General features: G+C 40.8%; 1 protein-coding gene across 3 annotated transcripts in view; it reads left to right on the forward strand.

The window, feature by feature from the left end:
- Positions 1-21,775, forward strand: part of PDE3A (phosphodiesterase 3A) — a 224,408-nt gene that overhangs the window by 74,048 nt on the left and 128,585 nt on the right. The window lies entirely within an intron of this gene.

Here is a 21,775-nt window from a genome sequence, read left to right on the forward strand (position 1 = left end):
GCAGTGCCAGCTGTGCTTCTGCTGGAGCAGGGATCCTGCACAAGGGAGGAGTTTTCCTCTGCAGCTCCAGGGCTGCTGGAGATGGGCCTGCTCTCCCTCTGGCAATGCAGGGCAGGAGAAAGCTGCTCCTCTGGGAATGCAGGGGGCAAAGGCTGCTGTGCTGTTCCAGGCTCAGATTGGATCCAGGTGGGAATGCTTGGCTCCTGCCCTGGGCAGAGCATCTCCCATGGGATGATGGAATTGGATCAGCCATGCAGGGACACTCAGTGGCCATGGACAGCAGAGATCTCCTGGAGGGAGGATTGGCTGTGGGAGAGATAAAGAAAAAACTGCCCCATGAACAGCAGAGAACTGTCCCACCTTTAACAGATGGCAATACAATACACACCCCCATTTCCTACATTAGACAATCTGATTCTTCTTAGAGCAGGGGGCTGGACTGGAGGGCCTCGGGAGGTCCCTGCCAATCAGAATTATTCTGTGATGCTTCTCTGTAGGCAAACTAGAAATGCCTGAATAGGGTGTGTATCTTAAACCCTAAGTATAAAGCACAGTGATGCAAAAGTCCATGATCCAAGACTAAAAGCTGGAAGTTTTACTCATCATGTCACCCACATCTTTAAGGAAGGAAAACAGGACCTGGTTTTAACCAGGGAGTAAGTCCAGGCAGTTCTGCTGAGCACAGATTGAAGTGCTGCTGGGATTTCAGTTTTGCATGACGAGTGTTGTTTTGAGTAATGTGGTGCCACTTTAGTGCATGATCTAGACACTGTTTTCATCACAGAAGAGTTTCCTGTGCCACAGTGTACTTGAAAAGTGATTTATACCTTGGTAAGAACTTGTAGCCTTGTAATCTTTTTTAAAAAGTTGCCTCGTCTTTCCCAAAGACGTTTTCAGCTATCAGCATTTTTAGTAGTTGATTTTTTTTTTTTTGCCACCACCCCCATGCTAGCTGCAGAGTAAAGTAATTTAATTGTGGTTTCTAAACAGATGTACTTGGAAGAAAACCTGGCCAGAAATAACACATCAAAAGACAATTACCATTTTGTTATATATTTATTATGTAGCATCCTCTTTCTTTTCTTGCCCCTTGCTTGTCAGCTGAAAACTTCTTCAGGTTTTTTTTTGTTTTTTTTTTTAGAGGTGTTCCATGTTGGGCAACAAGCAGAGACAGAAAAATTGTGTGTGTGTGGTGTTTCCTTTTTTAGCAGAAAATCAATGGGAATATACATTGCCTTAAGTAAGGTCTTGACATACAAACATGGCAATGATGTACAAACACTAATATATGTACACACAGAGAAATGTCCAGGGGTGGTTTTTTTACCCCCCCCCAGAGTCTAGAGGGGAAAAAAACCTCCTTTTTGCTTCCATGCTCACTGTTTATAAAGATAGCATTTGCCAAAGGTTACCACACTACACTTTCTTTAGCCTGGTGCTGCAAAGCCCTCTGCCTTTTAGCTGCTGCTGAGGTTTTTGCTCCAGAAGAGATCAGCTCCCAAGGATTTGGTTTGTATTTTTTTTCTAACAGCCGTGCAAATCAATAGCAGAGCTTCCCTGTCTCAGTGATGCAGGATCCTAATCTGAGCGCACACTTTATCCTTAAGAGGAGACCATTGTGGTAATTTGCTGGCAAATGCTCCAAGGCAATCAGCACAGCACTCCTGTGATTTCTGCTAACCCAGAGGAAACCACAAGCCAGTCTGTCTTGGGTAGTTCCTGTGATTTTTCTCATACCAACAGCTGATGCCTTTTTTGTCCTTTTCCTGTGATGCTCCAGCTCCTTCACTTGGACAGCCTCATGCCTGCAAACCAAGCATTCATGCTGGCTGGTGTGAGAAACCACTTTCTGCAGACACATTTTGCTGTGTTGGAAAGTTATCTGATCCTTGGCTTTCCATCTCCCTCACTAAACATGCAGGTCAAATTCGTTCCTCTTTTTACTGTCCTTGACTTGAACACTGGTGGCATTTCCAGAAATTCTGAAGCTGCAGCTTGAATTCTTTTTTTAATCTGATCTCTGTGGTTTTTATTATTAGTTCTTTCAGCAGTACATAAGCTATTTAATACCAAGCTTCTTAGGCTTTGCCTTACAGTGGTATGGTACTGCCCTGTTTAACACAGGCATCCAAATACATGGCCAGTGTAGATGTCTGGACCTTGCTGCCTAATATGAGATGTTTTCCAGATGGCTTTAAGCACTGGGCAATTTTCATATTAAGGGGTGGTCTGAATGCATTTTGGAGAGTTTGCACGTGCAGGCAGTTCTAGCAGCGGTAAAAGGTGAGCCATGCATTTTGTTGATGGAGCTGCACTGTGCCAGCTGGAGTTGGAGCACCTGGGAGATTCAGCCACTCCTGTGAAACTAAAAAAAGCTGCTCCTGTCTTGTAGCAATGATTGCTGATGTTTTCTTTTTCCTCTTGAGTGCCAGCACCAAGGGTAGCCATGTTCAGCAGGGGGAATTACTTTAATTCTCAAACTTTGCATGTGCCTCTCTGTGTCTAGAAAGACCCTTGTTGTCAGGAATGCACAAGTGCCTTGGCCTTCACTCAGTGTTTTTTTGTGTCAAGTGCGCTGGAAACATGGATTATTTAACTGTTTTCATTTGCCTATGCTGATTTTTGAAGGCAAGCAAAATGCCATCATCTTCCTCCTTTGGAAGTGCTTTGGCTGTCCATTTTCTTTTCTCTCCCAGAAGAGGCATTTTTCTGCCTACAAACTGGATTTCACAATCACAGAATCAATTTTCCAGACATTCCAGTATAGTCTTTACTAATGCTTTGAGTGCATCAACAAAATAATGGCAGTTTGGAGAGATTCACCTTAACTCATCTATAAATTATTGTCCTTGTTGAAATACAGGCAAGCCAGTTTTTCTTGTAAACAGGGATTTATTCATTACTCAGTCAAGTTCAGATTCTTTTTCCAGCCTATGGAGAAGCTGCATGACTTCCCTTTAGTTTTGGAGGTGAAAATAAATTTGAAGGCTGCATGGATTAAAGTGCTGCAGTCCAGGGAACTGGAATTGCCTTGGAAGAAGATACTGCATTTATACAGAATTGTGATACAGAAGCTTTTTTTTGTTATGAGATAGAGACAGGTATAGTTTTTCCTGAATGAAAAGAACTTGCTTCCTTATTCCTGTAGTTGTTTGTGGTGGTCAGACAAAATACCCAGAAACTGAGTTTCTGCAAATGCAATATTCAAGGTGCTTAGCTGGCTGTGGTTTCATGGTTACTTTATCTTGTTAAGTTCAGGTGGCTGTTGACAGAGTAATAGTGCTTTCTAACCATTTTATCCACTTTATACCAGCAGCACTCTGAAATCAGCTGCAGAGTAACCTGTCAGGAACTCACCCTACTGAAAATGGTTTTTTTTGTTTGTTTGGTTTTTTGTTTTGGTTTGGTTTTGGTGTTTTGTTTGTTTGTTTGTATTTGTTGGTGGTGGGTTTTTTTGGTTGGGTTTTTTTTTTTTGCTACCCCTTGATTGTTCTAGTTTTTTGCCATGAGCCTGAAATTGGGTAGGATTTATATACTCACACAACAGCAGGTGTGTTCACTAGGCTGTGTTTTATCACTGCAGGCTCTGCCTCTTGATACCCTGGTGCCATCCAAGTGTTTAGTGACTGACCACTGACTTTCCCTGTGGCCCTTGTGTCTGAGGCTTGCCTCTTGCTTTTTCTGCAATGCCTAGAAATTGAGGAGAACCTGAAATCCTTTCAAGGAGTAAAGGATGAGTCCCTTCCATGAGGTCATCATAGTTTCTTGGTGGCTCTGCAAGGAGTTAGATGTTGGCAGGGTGGGAAGGAGAGCTGACAGACTGCAGCAAGGACTGATCCAAGGGTTTGGAGTTCCCTAAATGAGTAGCATTTTTTCCATGGAAGAAAATACGTATCATTGAGGAACTAGTGGCTGTATTCATCTTTGTTCACTCTGCCTCACTCTGGCTTACAGAGAAGCTAATGGGTTATCCCCATTAACAGGAATATTTAACAGATTGAGGAGACCTCAGCGTGGTGTAACAGCAGTGATATGTTACACTCCAAGATCCCAAGGCACGTCACAGTCATTAATTAACTGGAAACAATAACTTCCTTTGATGACAAGTACTATGGGTGCTCAGCATTCGTGAAAACTAGCTTGCTTAGCTCTAATGATTCTTAAATTTAATATGCTGCAGGTCCAGCTTTGGGTGTTTTGGAGGTGCATGCTGTTTCTCTAACCAAGACTGTGAGCATTCAAAAAACCTCTATGAATAGGAGATTTAGCACCTGCAGGTTTCATATTTGGACCTCAGGGGGTCCCATTTTTATTTCATCCCATTATTTTTAATTTTTCTTCTATTGGCTTAAGTCCCTTGTTTATCAACAAATGTAAAATCCTTTATCCCATAGGTACTGCCTTCCTGTTGAAGTAACATTTCATACAGGCTTAAGTTTAGAGTTTCATGCCTACTGCTTTTCCCCATTATGCTCAGAGGGATTCTTTTAATTTTTCATGAACCTGAAATTTCAGGCTATTAAAGGTAAAAATATTGCTCCATGGAGTGTTTGAAAGCAGAGTAGCAGCACAAGAACAGGACCATGAACAGCAGGAAAAGGCATGGTTAGAACCACTGGTCTAACTTGCTGATGAATCAAACCTGGTATTCTTTTATTTTTTCCCCCATTTGCCTTGTATCCACCCCTTGTAATCATGCTACTGCTAGGGATTCACAAAAACTCCATCTTGGGCTTCCAAAGAAATCTGGAAAGCCTGGAGAGACCTGACAAAGTGCACGAGGCAGTGTGAGTTAAACAGTGGGACATGAGATGGGTTCTGTCTCCCTGCTGTCTGTCCTAAATAGAGCAGTTGGGTGCTGATGAATTCAAGGCTAATTTGCCCCGTCACGACTCAGCTGCTGCCCTGGAACTTGGCGTAGTGGCTGCCAGAACCTCTTCTGTTGGTTTCTATTCTAGCAGGGCCCAGTGAGTTGTCTCAATGTCACTGCTGGGCTCAGAGGTGGATGGCCAACGGGAGATGAATTTTTGTTGCTCCAGCTCACTCGTAGTGCAGAGTATTTAGAATTGGGTGCGGAAGGTGGGAAGCCTGCTGCAGCATTGTGACCCTTCCCAGGGCAGGCTTTGGTTGGGCTCCTGGGTTGAGCCATGCACTCCCAGGGAGCAGCCTGGTGGCAGGGAGAGCTCTGCCCAGCCAGAGAAAGGGGCTGGGAAGCCCTGTCCTGTCAGCCACCTCTGCCAGTCCCTCAGCTGTTGAATTTGCAGGGTCCCCAGGACAAAGGGAGGAAATTACTGAATCTGACTCCGTGTTCTTAGAAGGCTAATTTATTATTTCATCATAATAAATTATATTAAAGAATGCTATACTAAAACTATACTAAAGAATAGAGAAAGGATACATCAGAAGGCTTAACAAGAATGATCATGAAAACTTGTGACTCTTCTCCAGAGTCTGACACAGCTGATGGTGATTGGTCATTAAGTAAAAACAATTAACACAAAACCAATCGAACAATGACCAGTTGGTAAACAATCTCCAAACCACATTCCAAAGCAGCAAAAGGAGAAGCAAATGCGATTATTATTATTTACATTTTTCTCTGAGGCTTCTCAGCTTCCCAGGAGAAGAAATCCTGGCAGAGGGATTTATCAGAAAATATGACAGGGACACTCAGCTCTTCCTGGTGTGGTGTCTGCAGAAGAGCCAAATGCTACAAGGAAAAAAAAAAAAACAGCTGTGCCCATGTGTCCGGGCATCTCTGCTCCTGCAACATCTGTGTTGCTGGAAGAAAGTGGTTTTTAATTCTCCATGACAATTTGAAGAGAGGGTTCCTAACCGAACAAACAGTAGGGGTTGAAGGGATGTCCCTCAGGTTGTGCTGCATGCTCTTCCTTTCCATCCCAGGTAGGACCCACAAACTTTACCCTGAAATCCTTCCAGCCTCTGGAATACTGAAATGTAACCCAGATGTGGTTGAATCCTGGAGAAAAAGGCAGATACAAAGCAAAATGTAGAGTTTAGCCTCCCTTTGCCAGCTCCTGAGCAGAGCAGCTTTGTTTTGTGCGCTCAGAAAAAGCCCCAACATCCTCGTGCTGCCTCACTCTGACTCTTGCTGCTTTCCCTAACTTAATGGCAATGAAACCAGAGATATTATTGTTGTAGATGATGGAAGAAAAAGGCTTTCTTTTACTTTGATCCTTATCACCCAGATTCTTTTCCATACTTTGCTCAAAGGAATAACATGAATTACCTCAAAGTAGGGAAGAGTTCCATTAATTGGGTGTTTATAGCATTTTTCTGTTTCATCCCTTCTCAAGATACTAGCTTCAAATGTATAATCTTTGTTTGTTCTTACAACAGAAATTCAATCATGGAGTACAGTGTGTAGGAAAAATGATACAAGTCTATAACAAGATAGTGACAGAATTAATTGATGTGAATTACTGAATATTTTGCTCAAAACAATGACACTTGATGCCTTGCCTTAGGGCCAAATATAGAGGAACTTCCTGACTCTTAATTTCAGTATTTTTATCCTTTGAAACAAGGTTTACACATTGGTTCATTACTAAATTTTCTTAGTCATGAGTAGATTGACTTTCTATTCTGCTCTGGAAGATATAGCTTAAAGAAATACCCCAAATTCTGCTATTTTGTGTATCCTAAATCAACTGGAATATTGTTCTTTGTGATTGTTATGATAAGAAAAGGCCAAGAAATGAAAGTTTCTGCTGGAACCTGTTCTATTTTTCTCATAGGCTCTGAATACTGGATTTCAATATTTCATGTCTTCTTTATGTTTTTTTTTTTTACTTTTTTTTTTCCTGTCCTGAGGGATAGCAAATAATCCCAGTGCTTTAAAAAAATATGAAAAAGTAGTTTATGCTCTTAAACATTATTAGAAATAGAGCAGGGAAACGTTTGGATAAGTGAGTGGGTCTGGTTTTTGTGAGGATCCAAATCTGCAGCCATTAAGTGGCATTCTCATGTTCTTAGGTCACAGCCTGTGTCACATGAGACAACAGGATCACGTTGCACTCTTACCTTCTTTTGGGCACGTGAGGATATTTTCAACCATTCTGTATAAAAACAAATTCAGAAAAAGCACTTTTTTTGGGAAATAGGCATCAACAGCTCGTTGTTTTAGCTTTTAGTAAAAACTAGTTTTTACTAGTCTGATTAAAATAAAAATTTCCTAAGAGTCAGAAGTGCTGATGTTCTTTTTAAGCCTTTACTATAAACCGTGAGACTTCTACATCAGTGCCTGCTAACTAAGCAAGCTTGGAGCAGTTCACCTTGGGGAAAACCTGAGAAATAAGAAATGTGCATTAGAAATATTTATTGTAGAGCTAGAAAGTACTTTGGAGAGGTGAATTCAGCTGGATTTTTGAAGTACATTTTAAAGTCACTCTGCTTTCTTGTGTTTTTGGCAGTAATTTTTGTCTTTGGGCAGATATTTTAAATAAGTCAATTTTCGTGCTAGTAAGCAGAAAATTAGTTTGTTTATGTAAGCTTGACCATAGAGTTCTTCATTGGAGTGAACAGAATGGTTCTTTCAATACCAATTCCTCATGACTCCGTTGAGATGTGTGTAAACCCAACAGTGCAGACAGAATAGTGACACCCCAAGCCAGGCCTGTATAACTATCCCCACGTTGTATGTCTGGTGTCCTTCAGAAATATAAACAGTTGAATGGTATGGACAGGGACAGAGCTAAACACTGAACTGAAAGAAGGTGAAACATTTAGATTGCCTGTTAATAATGTGCTTTTTTACGTAGTTACAGGAAGGCTTTGGTAACAGCACTGGTGTCCTTAAGAAATACAAGCAATTGAATGGTGCAGATAGAGACAAAGCTCAACACTGGATTGAAAGGTTTCAATTCAATAGGTTTTGCCTATTTGTAATGTGCTTTTTAATACAGTTACAGGAAGGCTTTGGTAACTGTGCTCCAGGACTGCTTTCTGACATCCTCATTACCCTGTTACTGACTTTTTAATTAGGTTGTGTACATGTGCTTTTGTCACAGGTGGTTGATATATTATCTTGCTACTTTGAAGAGTTAAATTGATTTCTAAACTTGTAGCCATCCATCTTGGTAACTATTTTGTGTTGTGCATCCACGGGATGCAGAAGGGAGAGCAGCTTTTCCTCAGAGCTGCTGATTTCTGTTCTCTTCCTGACAGGCATTTTGCTTGGGATGTTTCTTTGGCATCAGGGCTCCTGTTGTTCCCTGAAATCCAGGGATGCAGGGAGAAGCCAAGCCTGTTTAAATGGGGCTGGGAAGCTCTGCAAGGACAGCTCTGAGTGCCTGGCTGTGAAATGTGCTCCACTCTGACAGCCACAACAGAACTTCTCCCTTTTCATCTTTGCTGAATAAAAAGGTTTAGCCTCCTCCTGGTTTCAGGCAGCCTTTGGTGAAAGACTGCTTTTTATTTGTGGTTTTATGCTGGTTCTGACTAGGGCACTCTTTATTGCTGTGTGCTTCTAGCAATCAAATTTCAATTTGTTCTGTTGGCAAATGTGTAGGCCACAAGAGAAATTTTATGTATATGTGAACAGAAATATGTTGTTTTTCTTTATTTCTTAAACCCTTGGCATGATTTTTCTGTATCTCCAAAGCTGAGTGTTTCCCATATATGTATATGTTGATTGAGTTAATCTTTTGGTTGCCATAAATTATGTTTCTGTGTGTCTTGCACCACTTAGCAATGACAAACATTGTTTTATTTTAGTTTAAACTCCCTTTGTTCTTAAAAGAGAGGTTATAAAACCCACTTACAAACCCTGAGGTAGAAAAGGATGATTATCAAAGAAAACATGGAATTTTAGAGGTTGATGGGATAGTCTGTCTGGTAGGAAAGGATTGCAGCATATATATTATGCACTCTTCTCCTGTGATTTCCACATTCCTGCCAGAAAAAAAAGGGCATCTTCTGTGATGTTGTTTGGTTTTAAGTAAAAAATGTGGATCTTTACTGCCTGTCTTTTAATAGAGAAAGGAATTAATTCTGTTGGTCTTAGTGGCTGGGACCCCTTGACATCCCAGATTTGTAAAGGCTTTTACACTCATGTGCAGCACATTGCTCCACTAAGTCAGGAGCTGTTTGCAGTAAGGAGGCATTGTAAAGGCATTTGTGGAATGTGGATCTTGTATTTGAGGATCAATAAGGGTCGATGCTTTTATAGCTGTTTTTTGCAGATTTTTCAAGCCATATTCTGCAGGATTGGAGGAAGATTGTGAAATGGCTCAGAGAGAACATGCTCGAAGTAAACATCACAACACGCTTGGGTTACCCCCATTAATAGAAATATTTAACAGATTGAGGAGACCTCAGCGTGGTGTAACAGCAGTGATATGTTACACTCCAAGATCCCAAGGCACGTCACAGTCATTAATTAACCGGAAACAATAACTTCCTTTGATGACAAGTAGTGTTTCCTCCTGGTGAGGCAGAGAGGATTAGATGCCTATCTCAAAGCAGAAATTTACTGCTCTTGAAAGACACTTTTATGAGTGCTTATTCTTTTCCATTTTCACTCACTTTCATGTAAAGGTGTATATCACATCACCTCATTCTGTGTTTAATTGCTTAATTGCATCCTCCTCTTCCTCTGCTTTGATGCTAGTGGAGGAGTAAATCACTTTGCTCAGAGGGCTGACAAATATTCTGCTGGTGTCAGTGAAAATTCAGTATAATGTTATTTTAACAAAAAACTGACAGCAGGCACTCTTGTAAAGAGTGAATTTTCATGGAAAATGCAACTTTTCTCTTACAAGACCAGTGACAAAGTTCTTTTTTAATAATATATATATACATATGTGTATATATATATATATATATATTCATTGGCATATACTAGCTTTTAGCCTAAAGGAGGGATGTCAGCTCAAGTGGAAGAAGATAATGAAATAAAGAAGATAGTGAAATAAAAAACCCCAATTGATGAAGGTTTTGATGGGAAGAGAAAGATGATGTTCCTTTCTCCCAGCGCACTGGGAGATGCTGTCTTTTGTCCCATGTGACCCCCGGTCTAGTTCTTCTTCCTTTGCAACTGAAAGTTTAACTAAACAGACAAAATTTTGTATATCAGATGTAGCTCTCAGCATAAGACAGGAAGGAGCCAACACCGTGCAGCAAGAGGGAAACCCAGCGCAGTTCCCCGTTCCCTCCTCTCTGCACAGCACAGATGGTTCTCGTGATGTGCTTATTTTACTAGGCCTTCATGGGATGCAGAAGGAATGTTCCAGCTGAGGAAAGCCAGTAGTAACACCATGAATCAGTGTGCCAGACTGATCTGCTTGCTTCCCAGGAAAAAGAAATAAAATGCAATCAGCGTGTGGTTCTGGTTCGGGCTGGATGAGACAGCGGCTGCGCCAGGGGCTGATAAAGTTTGGAGGCCTCTTTAAAAGGCCTGCTTGAAAATTTGTTTTCTCAGATTCTGTCCAAATACTCCCTGTGAGCTCGCAGTCCCACCCTTCTGTCCAGTGCTGAGCCCTGTGCTGTTATGCAATGCAGCCTTTGAAAACTGCTGTTGTGAGCAGACACCAACCTGGCTGTCAGAGGGCCAGGGTGGGCTTGTTTCCCTCTCCTTGTAGCTGTGTGTAAACAGATCACTCTGAAAATCTGGAAGTGTTCTGTGGGGGAATGACATGAAGGATGAGTTGTTGTTGCTCCCTTGCCTTTTCTTTTTTTTTTTTTTTTTTTTTTTTTTTTTTTTTTTTTTTTTTTTTTTTTTTTGTTTCCCCTAATCAGAAGCACTCAGCAAGGTCATTTTTGGTTCAGGTTTTCAGGGCTGGTGTTTGATGTGCTGGCCTCAGTAAGGGCTGCCTCTGCTGAACAGGCTGATGCCAACTGACTTCATCATCATCAGAAGTGCTACATACACAAAGTGATCCATCTCACATCATGAGACAGGGGAATGACATTTGGAAAGCACAGTTACAAGTCGCTGATATGCATATTTAACTTAGTGAAAACAGAGACAAAAAGAATCCTTGCTCCATAAAAGCAAATAAACTTCAGTTCTTCTTGCAGCAATCAGGAATTAATTTGGTTGATTGGGATTTTTGGAGGATTTCCAAGTCATGTCCACAGCTAAGGTGGGGATCTGATAGGTTGTTAAGATCTTTTCAAAGCCATTTGTAGTGAGCAGGCCGTTTATTTAGGTCCTGCTCACCTCCTTCTCTAGAGAGCTAAGTGACCCCTTCCTCCCAGAAGTGATGCTCTTTCCTCTCTGGTGGTTTTGGTTTGTTAATCTGAGATTTTTTGGTTAATGTATTAATGAGTGTGGTGTGGGTGTAGTGTTGGGTAATTACTAGTGTATTTATTCATTTTCTGTTGTGAGGTAGGACTAGGAGAAGAGTGAAGCAGGCTTAAAACTTTAAAAGGGTGTGAAGAAAAATTTATTATTAGTAATTAAAAGAAAGCATGATAAGAATTAGAATAAAACCTTTAGGATACTTTTCTTCTCTTTTTGATTTCTTCTTTTTTAACTGATAACGTAAAGAAATAAAACCTAAAATTTTAGTTTGTTTACTACTTCTAAAATTGGGGTTTTTTTGTTAATGTTATGGAGACTTTTTTATAAGAAAATAGTTTTCTCTGGTTTTTAATTTTTATGAATAGTAGTCGTTTGGGGAAGTTATCACAAAATCTTTCTTATTTTTTATAAGCTTTTTTCATAGTTGTGTTTATGGGTTATATTAATTTATGGGGTATTGTTTTAAAGATGAGTTGTTGAAAGGTAAAGGCTTTCCTTATTTATTTCTGAAATAATTATTATTTTTGGGACTATAATATTTTTATTACTCTTCTCTTTTTGCAAAACCAGCACACTCTCCTTTGTGGCACTTCCCATATTTGATGAACCAAGTCACAGGAAAGTCCAGTTAGAAAAGGAGATTACAGTCAAAACTAGGTGTTGGTTGTGGTGGCAGGGGAAATAAAGTTGCCTAGTCTTTGGGACTGTAAAATGAAGTGTTCCAGCTTCTGCTCTGACCCTGGGAGTTGCGTTGTACAGTCTTTACACTTAATTTAGAATATAAATGGGGAGCTTTTGGCTCTGGAAAGTTTGGTTTGGCTGGGATTGGTTGTTCTGTGTCCTGGAGGGGCATCCTGCATCTCAAGGATGAGAGGGGCAATGCCACAGCAGCTCTGCACCTGTCCTCATGGAATGCTTCACCCTAACAAAAACAGCGAAGTCTTTGCTGCCTTTCCCATCACATCTGGCTCATAACAGCATAGTTCTTTCATTTTCACAGAGAAAAATATTTTAAAAGCCTCTTAGGTTGAGGCTTTTCAACCTGAGAATGGAGAGAGAGGCATGAATGCTGCACCAGAAGTTAATGATGGGCTCTTTCCCCTCAGAATTTTTAGGAAGAATGTTTGTGTGTCTTCACTCTTGGTTTCTGCAGAACACAGCTGGGGGAAATCAGGTTTGTTCCAGCCCTAGCAGGGCTTTGCTTTGCCAGGGGTCTGGCAAGATGTTTGGGATGGGATTCCCAGGAATGCTCAGGAGTTTCTAGGTGGCTCCACAGACGTTACAGGTTTTTCACCGTCCCTCGGGTGCCTGTGTTGTATTTCTGTCTCAAGGACCTGCTGCCCTCAAGGAGTTTTTGTTCTTGCTGTGCTCCAGGTGTCTTCCCAGGATCTTTGTGCCTCTTCATGTTTAGTGCTGTGTCTTCAGCATTAAAATAGTGAGAACAGTCATTTTTGTGACTTTCCCCGCAGGTAAATCTTCCCCACCACAAATGCTTGCTTGGCATGTGAGAGTCTAGAACCTGCTGAACTCCCTGAATTTGTCATAGCTTGTCTTTTTCTTACCCAAAAAAGCTCTGCTTCCCTTCTCTTTTTCTACCAAGAGATGTTTCTACCCTTATCCTAGTGCCTTTTGCTGACTATCTGAAATTTTTCCTGCCCAGGATTATCCCCAAGCTTTCTTCTGTGCTTATCTTGCCTGGTTGCTGATTTGTCCTTCACACTGCAGGGGTGCTATCAAGGTATATAATCCATTACCCTCCTTTCCCCATAGCAACCTGTCTTTTCATGATGAGGAGTGGGAGATGAAGGGTTAAAATGGCTGAGAAATAAGCCAAGTGTTTTAGTCAAATGGCAAAAGGCATTACAAGAATGATGTATGTAAAGTTTCTACATGAGAAGGTTTAAAATGCTCATTTTCTTCGGGGTAATATCTTTTAGTTAAACGTTATTTTTTAAATAATGCTAATTTTAGACTTCTAAATACCTACAAGGAATGAGAGTGAAACAATCCTTTTGGTTTCAGACTTTAAGAGATAACCATTTGTGTCTCTTGCATGAAAAGAAGGTTCATGCGCAGCTCGGGGGGATTTTAATAATTACATTGGTGCTGGATTTTTCTCTTGAGTTCTTGAGAATGGGGAATATATGAACACATAAGTCTAGGAGGTTAAAAAAGGACAGATGAATTTAAATCAAGAGCCACTACAAAATGAGAGAACACCGAAGAGAGTGAATATTTAACAGCTCTTTTGCTTGTTAACCTCACTTTACAGACTCAGAAAAAACCTGTACAGTGTCCACATGTGTTTTGTTTGTGGCTGAGGTCTGTTCCCCCTCCTGAAATTTTATGCAATCCTAGAATTTAATGCAAGGAGTTTGGGCCCTTATTCTCGATTCCCAAATTTCAAACCTAAACATGTATTATCTTCATGAGTCACCAGTCTCGGATTTCCAGATAATTCTGTAATTTTTTTGGCCTCCTTTTTGCCCTGTTCTTTGGATGTACACAGGCACCTGGTTCCACTGCATTTTGATGCTTTTGAAGTATTTACAATGAAATTTGTGTAGAGCCGTGGATTTTAAATTGGTCTGTGTATAGTGAACGTTTTTCTATACATTTTTTGATTGACTTTTTGAAGTATTTAGAATCTGTTTTGAAATAAAGAAAGTCTTTCAAATAAAGGCTTAATTTGAAATAAAGTCAGTTATTTATATGACTGGTGATAAGGTAAAGACAACTGTGAGGCATGAATTTGCTAAAGACTATCTGCACTGGTTTCAATTTAAATTGTCATGCTGATGTGGGAGAGCAGACATATATCTAAGAAACAAAGTGTCCCAGAATGGTTTTGTGATTTCATAGAGCAGTTTTGGAAAAGTGGATTTGCTGCTTTAAAGGGAGAAAGACTTATGCCATCAAATAATGAAAGGAAGAACCTGTCTGTCCTATCCTGGTTTCTTGCTGAAGTCAGTTTCTGAAGTATGTTCACAGAATCTTCTGCAGTGGAAAATTCTTCCATTCCTCTACATTATGAAGAACAGATCACTTGGAAGGTTATGTGAAAAAAAATATTTTATGACTAGACTTGTGACATTTCCTTATTCAGTCATTTAAAGGCATTGCTCCACTTTTGCATGACTGCAATCTTGATGTAACCTCTTTTCACCTCCAGCTCTCTGCTCGTGTTTCAGAATGCCTGTTAATTTGGTTTTCCATAACATGGAGAAATATTTGGTTTAAGATGCACCCACCTACGCTTGTAATGCCAAATTGCATTTGGTAATGCCTTGCTGGGTGACTCAGTTTGACTTAAGACTCCAAGTGTTGAGACCAAGGATGTGTTATTCCTTTTCTGCTCTCTGGAGATAAACCTTTTTCTCTTAAATCAATAGGAGCAGCATCAGCTATAATAAAGCTGTTTGATGGCCCCTCTGAGCCTTGCCTTTGGCACTCATGTGCAATTCTAGCACTGGATGGGGAGCAGTGACAGATGCCGAGCAAACAAACCAGTGTGACTCCTCTTGCTACAAAAGCCTGGTGGTGTGTGTTCAAAGGCACTGGGAAATTTGTGGTTGTGCAGATCTGTGTCTGGGACACCCCTGCAGCTCAGTCTGGTCCCCAGCTTCCTGCCAAAAGCAGTGCACATTGATTGCTGTGCTCTTAACCCTTTCTTTCGAGCAGTTGTGGGTAATTCTGGATAAATCTTTGAATTCTGGATAAATCTTTGAGTCTGCTACTCAATGCTCTGCTTCCCTAGCAGCAGATTATTTAAAAAAAAAATAAAAAACCCCAAACAAACAAACAAAAACTCAAGATCCCAAAAAACTAAACAAAACAACAAAAAACCCAACAAAATCCAACCAAAGCACCAAGTTTTATGAGTGCTTTACCTACTCAGCTGAATGCTAGAAACATTTAATTATGGAGGAAGTAACAAAGTAGGTTAGGGAAGCTCCATGCAACTAACTTACTTTCCAAAATGTTTTTCCCCATGCGTCCTAACTTAAAGGGGGGAAAATGACTCCAAAACAAGCTTGGCCTCAGGAGCAAAAGTGCATCTTGCACTGCTGAGAGTTACTCATAAATTGCTGTACACATGGTCATTTGAGCCCCGTCTGCCTGGCTTAATTAAAACACTGGAATGTTTGCTCAGTAGATAAGAACATTTCTGGGAGTTATTTAAATTAGCAAGTACTCTGCTTTCTGTCATTAAGTGCCGTTCCTCCAGCCCTCCTCCCCTGCTCCTCGCAGCATGTAGCAATAAATGATACATGACTAAAGAATAAGAACAGTTAAGTCACAGATGGTCGAAGGTAAAGCCTTTAAGTGAATGCTGAATCTCTTTGCTGTTCATGTTAAAAGTGGTCTGGGGGTGTTTCTTTTGTATTTCTCTTTTTTAAAAAAAAAACAAAAACAACTCCACTTCTCTCTCTTTTGTCTGAAACTTTGGGTCTTGACAGGAGCAAGACATTTTTTGTAGTGGAAAATCAACAGGAAATTGCAGATTGTCTAAAAAACATGTTTAAATGTAGTGTTAGCAATTGGAATAGGATGAATAATATTAAAGTGTTCCATCTAGTGTCTGGATTGTTGTTGTTACCATTTGCTTTCCAGAGTGTATTTTAATTTGATTTTTTTTTTCCATTTCCTTTGTTTGAAATATTCAGTGAGTGTTTGTATTTTTCAATTTCTTAGATTTTACTGCTGCAACTGTGGAATTTATTTTGGCCTTTTAGATATGAATGACTTGATATTTTCCCTGTCCTTGTAAGGCATCCCATTGCTCAACTTCTGTGAAGCAAAACATCTTTTAATGTGTCCTGATCACCACCAAGGGTAATGGGAAAAGGCTGCTAGATCACTTTCTTTCACTTTGTGAGTCCTTTCAAAAATTTAATTAGAAAGAAAAAAAAAAAAAAAACAGATTGGAAAGGCTTCCTGCATGCCATAAGGGACCCTTTGTCTCAAGAGGTTAACAGGTTTATGGAAATGTCTGCTGCTTACAAAATGTGCAGAGCCCAGGCACCAAATATTTAAGGTTTCTGCCATATTTTCCATACCTGGTGGCTTGGAGTAAACCAAAGGCTACAGTTTAATTCACTGGTGTGAGTTTTGGGAATTCAAGCCTGATTTGTAAAAATCTGCTGTTCTTACCAAGGTTGGCCGTCTGAAGTATTTTCATAATTAGAATAATTATGAAAGGAATAGTTAAGAATAATTAAGAATAATTTCACAATTAGACATTTTCTGGAAGGCAGGTTTTTATTAACCTGTAATGCTGTGTAGTGAAAAGCACATCGACAGCAGGGAAACACAGATCTTCTCCAAGTAGCCAGAGGTGCGGGGAGGTTAATCAGCATTTTCCAAGGTTTTTCTGTTTGTTGTGTTCAAGATCAGTACATGTACAGATCTGCTGTCTCAGCTGGGCTCCTCAGGCTTTGCTGAGCTGTCTCCATGCCCCTCACCTTTACAGCTCGTTCTTCCCCACTATCAGATCACCAATTTCAGTGCATCATTTCATGTTCTCCAGGGTTATCTCCCTTTGGAAGGCAGGTTGCTCGTGTGGTGCTCAGTAATGGATCTGCATTTAGTCAGGGAGCAGCAAATGCAGGTGGCAGAGGTGCCAGGTGACAGTCACATCGTTTGGGAATGGGGGCAAGGAGCAGGATGGCTTCGTCCATGGGCTGCTCAAGCAGCCAGTCGCCACCCAAAAGTCACTTGCATTAAGTACACAGAAGAGTTTTCTGATATTCAAACGGTGTGTTTATCCAGTGAGAGTTTCCGAGGGCCTTTTCTGGAAGAGAAAAGGGCCGAGCAGGATGACAAGCAGTGAGCAGTGTGGATTAGTGCAGCTAATTTGAGCTGGCTCATGGCTCAGCTTTTCCTCATCCTGAAAGTTGCATTTAGTCCTGCTTTCATCCTGCTGTGTTTCCTGCTCCATCATCATGTGTGTGGATAACACCACCTTGATTACCATGGCTTTATTTTCAAAGTTTTTTCTGGTTTTTTATTTGTTTGTTTGTTTGTTTAATTTGTGTTTCAGCACTGCTAGGCTGTTTGATGCCATTCCTGAAGTGGGGAGGGGGAGGATGAGGGAGGAGGGAAGCTGTGCAGGGGTGGATGCACAGGGATATCACTCCAGACAGCAGGAGCTGCAGAGGAGCTGGCCCAGGCAGCCCTGAGGTTCTGCACAGAGCTCAGAAGGCAGCCAGCTTGAGATGAGGCTGCAGCAGGGGAATGGAGAGAGAGCAGATCCACAAAGCATGTTGGATGAAGTCCACAGGGAGCTTTACAAACCAAGAAAGATATTCCTTATGCTGGGTTAGGTTTCTTTCCACGCAGATGTTGTGTTAGCTCTTGCATTGTCATTATGTTGGACCTCTTCAGTGTGACTAATACTGCACAAATTTCAGATCTTTTCGTCTCCGTGAATATTCAAATGCAAGGAATAAGCCTTGAAAAGTTTTCTCTATTGCTTGTCCTTCTCCTACCCTGAAGTAAAACAACTTTCCCTACTGGATTTTAAAAGATTAAGTGGGGAGTGAGTTTGCTTTCATGTGCAAATCAAAATTAACTTACGTGCTTTGAATTTCCAAGCCCAGAACTGTAAAAAAATCAAGGTGTTTGGTTTTTATCTTTTTTATACAATAAGGAAAGTGTTTTCTGAACTTCCTTGCTGTTTTCTGTGATTGCTGCTTTAACTCTTCAATGAGTTCAAGGGCTGGGAAGAGACTGTGGACACGACTGTGTAAACTTTATGATAATGCCTCATAAACGCCAGCTTTGTGAAAAAACCCCAATGTTTCTGCTTCCTGTGTTTCCCTGCCATTCCCTTCTCTCCTAGCAACAGCCAGTTCGGGCAGTGGTGCTGATTTTTGATGTGTTTGGCCAGTGTGCATCCAGTGCCACGATCAGCCCAGGCCCAGTGTGACCAGCCAGAGTTGCAAGCATATGCTGGTTTCTGTGAGGAATTAAACCAAAGCCTCCAGGAGTGGGCAGAGCCCTTCCAGAGGAGCAGGGATCTGTCAGCAGAGCTGTAGCCCATGTGTAATTCCTACAAATCTGTGAGTGGGAAATGCCAGTGCTTATTAGGCCATGCATTAAATATCATGGAACAGATGTGCAGAGAGCCTTTCATTCACAGTGCTGCTAGCAATGAATGGGGTATTATGCTCCCATTCTACATTTTTAAGTCAAGTGTAAAGATATGTTTGAAAAGGAGAGTGTTAAGTGCACCCTGCTGCCATTCATGTTCAAAGACAGTGGGTTTTTTCCTCCAGTATCTAAAATTAATTACACTGGGAATAAGGATTTAACAATTCAGTCTCCAGTTGTACAGAGTATGAAAATGCACAGTGAGTGTTGTTTGTTTGTTTTGCATCAAATATATGTACATCTCTCATCTAACAGAATTTTTCAGAAAGAGCAGTTCTTGAGCTCTAGCCATACCATTTCCCAAAGGCTATGTTATCTTTGCTCTCAGGGCTCCTTCAATCTATGTATTTTAATAGTATTGCTTTCTAAGGGCTTAGAAAGCTGCAAGGAAAATTAGGTGTTGTGCTATTTTTCCTAAATCCCATTCAGAAACCTTTCCTTACTCTCCTCCACTTCCTCTCCCTCTCAGTTCTCTCCTTGCTTTGCACCAATGTGAATTACCTTCAGGACTTCCCTGGCACTCTCTCCTGGCCATAGAAGATTCTTGGCTGTCTGACTCAACCTTATCCTCAGTCAGCTCACCTCGTATGAAAGGATTGCACTTGAGATTCCTGTTAAAGGTCACACAGGAGGGCTCTGATTTTGTCCTGAGTGCCCTGACAAAAGGTTTGTGCATCTCAGATCTCTCAGCCTGTTTGTACCTTCGTTTGCATTAAAACATTCAAATGTACAGATAAATTTGTCATGTTACGTGTGAGCTTCTTGGCCTCTCTCAACGATGGTGGTCTGGGTTTTACAAGAAAAAAAAAGTTTAGGATTTGTTGGATTTTGGGGGGTTTTTTTGGTGTGTTTTTGTTTGTTTGTTTGTTTTAAAGAGAGAAAAGCAAAAGTGTCAGAAAGGAGTAAGATACAGCATTCTTGAGAATTAATTTTAGGGCTTAGGAAGAGACCTTCCCAGAGGCTAAGGAGATATGGGAATATCTGCTTGTCAGGGAGCTCTTGGACCATCCTCCTAGACATCTGATACCATCTGGGTGAGGGACACTGAACTGAAACAGCAATGAACTGTTCAGGGACTTGCCCGTGCCAGAAGTGTGACTTCCAGGAAGTCCAGCCTTGGAGAAACTTAGCATTTAAAGACATTCTCTTCTTTGGTTTAATTTATCATTAATTTACAAAGAATGGTGTCAAGTGCCTGTATTTTGGACACCAGTGGAAAGGAAAAAATACATTAAGAGAAAAGGGTGATTTTTGAGGTGCCTTCATTCATCTGCCACCATCTCATTCCTGTCCAGGTTTCAGACCATTCCTCCCTTAAGTGTGTTTTGTAAAGGGAGAGCTTTAAATGAACAGCAGGTAACCCAGAAAGCACTTAGGGGGTTTGCATTTTATTCCTTTTTTTATTTTTTTTTTTTTTTGTTTAATTTGGTTGACTTGCACACTCTGTTTTTATCTAAGTCACAGAGACTTTTGATATCCCTTTCTAAATCATTGTGGTTGTGCTTATTCTCGTCTCTTTGGAAAAGTATGAGAAACATGAAGTTACCAAGTTGGCTGTGCTTTGGGTGGAGTTGGACCAGATGAACTCCAAAGGTCCCTTCCAACCTCAGTTTACTGTATGCTTAAAAAAATATTTTAATTAAAGATTGATGTGGGTTTTTTTGAGTTTCCCTCTCGGTAGTTCCACTGTGCAGCACTTTTGAGAGAAGTGGTTTTGGAACTCAAGATAAACCCTCTTTTCATGTTCCCCTGGGTTTTGTATGTTGGCATCAGCAGCTGTGTGGGCATCATCTGGGAGTGAAGTCTTTTAAGGCTTCAGTGGCATCTGAAGCTGACTTGTGCAAAGAAAAGTATGGTTAGGGGAGTGCCATGTCCCTTCTGCCACCCTGTCACAAATATTTAAGGAAATGAGGAGAACTAGCGTGATTTGAGTATTTTAAGGCAAGGAATTAAAGACAACAATAGGATGAACTCTAGAAATACCAAATGAGCTAGGTAAGGAATTTCTCAGACCTGATTTCAAAGTAGAATTTGTCACTTGTGCTGAAATGTTAAATTATGTTTCACTTTTAAAAGATTCATGAAAATATATGCTAGCCAAAAATGACATAAAGCTTTATTTCGAGAAGAACCTTCTCTTAGGGTTACTTTGAAATTGTTTGTTGGCCTAAGATAATTTCTGCTCTCCCCACTTCCCTTCATTTTTACTGAACCATGAAGCCAGAGCATTTCATTTCTCATTTAGCACAGCTTTCAAGCTCTCAGCATGCTTATGTTAACCATATAATTGGGCATTTCAGAATGCTGACCAGTTTAATTGATCACTTAAAATATTATCCTGTTTCAACTGCAATTTACATCAAACTTCTCACTCTGAAATAATGTACTGTTTCCTGAGACCATGTTTCATTTGAGATTGAAGGAAGGAGGGATTCACAAGGGCAGGATAACAAAAAACCATCTGGATCATCCTGCTTGCAGGACCCAGTCATCTTAAAAATCTTAGGTCTGGAAAGGACATATGGTGTGATCTGTTCCAACTCTTCCCTGTCATGGTCAAGCATGTTATGCATTCCTCTTCATAAAGCAAACAAGTTTCTAATTCCTGACTTACTGAAAGAGCAGGGAGCTCTGCTGGCATTGCAATGCTTTTAGTCTAGCTTGGAACTTTCCTTGGATTCCTCTTAGCTCCAGTAGGAATTTTCATTTGGCAATGGCTGCTCCTAATCTTTTCATCTGTCTATGGCTGATCCTTTGGTGGGAGGTACTCATCAGGCTGTGTGTTAAATTCCACTAATTTGTCCTATGCCAACAGAAATTGCTATGGCTTTGTCTGGTTCTTATTATTTCAGAGTAATGGCCTTTTTTTTTTTTTTTTAAGGTCTGTTTTATGTTCATTCTGTTGCAAATTCAATGGAAAGAATGTCTCAGGGCAAAGGGAATGCATGTCAAGTAGCAGCAGTAGTGGAGAACGGGGTCTCAAATGGGGACACCGGTGGTCTTAAATGTGACTAACAGCTTCTCTCTTTTATTTTGGTAAACCCATTACAGAGTCAGCCCTGCTGTAAAGTAGCACCAAGAAATGGCAGCTGGGGCTGGGGTGATGTCCTTGGGATGGAGGAACGGGCTGGTGCAGGTTTTTGTCCCTGTTTGGGGACGGTGCTCTTCCTAGCAGCCACTCGTGCCAGCCTCCACCAAGTCCCCAGAGTGCCCAAGCCTTGAAGGCTGAATTTAAACAGCAGCCACAACCCACGTGAATGCAACAAAGAGAGCTTGAAAATCTTCCCTAAAAGTTTTCAAATGGCTCATGGACTGGTCCAAATTGTGCTGTTGATTCAGTGTACTGGAACTGGG

This window comes from Motacilla alba, chromosome 1A, assembly GCF_015832195.1.
Source record: "Motacilla alba alba isolate MOTALB_02 chromosome 1A, Motacilla_alba_V1.0_pri, whole genome shotgun sequence".
Lineage (NCBI taxonomy): Eukaryota > Metazoa > Chordata > Aves > Passeriformes > Motacillidae > Motacilla > Motacilla alba.